The sequence below is a fragment of the Pseudomyrmex gracilis genome, unplaced genomic scaffold, assembly GCF_002006095.1.
Source record: "Pseudomyrmex gracilis isolate BER0280 unplaced genomic scaffold, ASM200609v1 scaffold_19, whole genome shotgun sequence".
NCBI classification, from domain to species: domain Eukaryota; kingdom Metazoa; phylum Arthropoda; class Insecta; order Hymenoptera; family Formicidae; genus Pseudomyrmex; species Pseudomyrmex gracilis.
This window is the reverse complement of record NW_018020603.1, coordinates 106,600-109,277: the sequence shown is the minus strand read 5'-3', so window position 1 is coordinate 109,277 and position 2,678 is coordinate 106,600.

Genomic DNA, 2,678 nt, shown 5'->3' with positions numbered 1-2,678 from the left:
TATTCGACGAGAGGCTATTACTGCTAATTGAACTTTTGCTTTTAAAAGACGCTTGACGGCCCCGAGTCCGAGTTTGTGTAGCCGCGAACTGTCTTATTAACCCGGCGATTTTCTCGTCTAATCGTTTTGCGGGATCGGCGTAACACGCTGCGAGATCTGCGAAGCCACGCGAATCGCGTTACGAGGAGGCGCATCCTCGTATTATCGGTCGGTTGTAGCGAGCTAAACGGGCGTGCGTAAAAAAACGGGAGCAGCAGCAGCAGCAGCAACGTCCTCTCTCTCTCTCTTTCTCTCTTTTTCTCTTGGTTCGGGAACGCCATGCGAAAACGTAGGGTCGGGTACCGGCGAAAAAATTAATTGGGCGGATGTAATCCGACGATTCCCACGATTCGACTATGGTACCGGGCGGCAATCTCTCTCTGTCTCTCTCTCGCTCTCTCTTTTTCTCTCCTTTTCTTCCTTTTGCTCTGTACAGGTGGCGGACGATGTACACCACGTATGAATCGACGATCCCGGTCCATTATCGTCGCTCGCGCAAATCGCCTCTCTCGTACCTTTTTTAAGGTCGATCGAGCCGGACCCGCTCGCTGATTGTGCGTGCGTCGTTTTTGATCGACAAACGGAAATCCGCGCTGTCGGTCGTTCGACATTTGCCGACATTTGCTCGTTTCACGATACCGCGCGAATTATACGGACGAGTCATACCGCACGGATGCGTTCAACGAGCATGCGTCGCATGTTCTTCGCCGGATGATACTTCGGTATCTGAATGTCTCTGTGATGCCTACACGCAGAACCAGACTTCTCTTCGTCACATCGCATATAAGTAACCTTTTCAACTTGTTCTCGGCATGATCGTCGAAGGAACAATCAAGTTATGCGAGAAAAGCAAATTTTTGGTGAATTCATAAAAAATATATACATGTATATTTATACATAAGTATATTTATTTAAATATTTTTTGTATATTATATATGAATTAATATTAGCACAAGATATTTTTGGTTCTTTATTTGGATTGAACGAAAGATTTGTTTCGAAACGTAGAAGTGGAAAATGTAGAAATAGGAAAAAAGTTTACTCAGAGAAGAGAGAAACTTAACGGAAGACTTAATATTCCGTAATTTTGTCTTGAAAGTTTTATTTGACAAACCTTTTGCAATACTCATCTTAAAGTATTATTTTAATTGACACAAATATATATATATATATTCAAAAAATCCTGAGATTTTTTTCTACATTTTAACGCGCCAGGAACATAGAAATACACGTATCATCGGTTCTCAAAACGGAGACAGTGTTACGAATTAAAATGCACACATCTCGCCGAGTTCGCCGCAGGTAAGGGGGGGGGGCCGTCTTTTTGCGCCGGCGAACTTCTAATAATTCTTCTCGCAGCTCATCGTCCGTTACGGCGCGATCGCGTCGTAACAGTAATTCTCAGAAAATGATTATGGGCGAACGAGCGAGCGAGCGAGCGAGCGAGCGTACGCGTAGGTGGCCGCGCGGAGGATTTTCCAAGAGGGTGAAGGCACTTCTCGATGCATTCGCGGCCGCAACGTTCACTCGCGCGCACGTCCGTTTCTTCGCGAGCGATCCTCCGCTGACATTTGGAACTATCCGCACACACCTTCACGCAAAGTATGCACAACTTCGATCTCCTCTTCCTCCTCTACCTTCCATCATCTCCTGCCTGCATCGCCATCTCCTCCGCCCCCGCTTCTCTATATATTCCCCTTTCTTGTCGTGCATTTAAACGATCGAGAGTCTTAACGGTCTTACCACCGTCGCTGCTTGGCTTTACCTACATTCTATACGAGCGTATGTGCGCGTATGACGCGATAATGACGTATCCGTGAACAAAACAAAATGTCCTTTTGTCTCGGCAATAATAATAATTTTTGTATCAGAATCACAGAGAGAGAGAGAGAGAGAGAGAGATAAATGGAAAATTTGAATTTTTTACTTTAAGTTATTTTGTGCGCCAACTCTATTTATTTATTTTATTTTTATTTACTTTATTTTACTTTATTTTGTACCCTATTCATTTTTATTTTTGTCTCTAAAAAACTTTAATTAAAAATATATCTCTAATTTATACAATATTTAGCAATCGAACGCGTATATGTAAAATGAAAAATGTTTAAGCTCTCGAAACACTCGCTTGTTGAAATCAAACTTAAGTTTTTAAAACACAACTCTGATGTATGTATATTTTTAAAACATGAGTGATTAGTTTTTTTTTTTTTTTTCGATTTTCGATTATCAATACGATAAGTGATTATCGTAACGGAGGGAATTGTGCGGAGCTATTAACATCCTATATTGTACAACGGGGACGGGGAAGGAAGAGGGGATCTAGCGTGTCGGAAACCACCGCGAGGTCAGCTCTCGAGGCCTCCGCGCGGTTTTTTATGACCGCGGTTAAGAAACTAACACCCGGACCCGCCGGCGCTTCGCTACCTTTTGACCCCGCTCGGTGCCAGATGCGAGGAAATGGTATTTCGGGCTCGCACAAAATCGCGCCGTTCGCTACGCTACTCGAACTGTGAATATTTGTCGCGACCAAAATCCAACAACAATCATCGTAAAAAAAAATCAATTACTTCGACGCATCGCGCAAAAAAAAGTGTAAAAAAAGAAACAAAAAGTAAAAAGCGAGATAAAACACTTGAGGT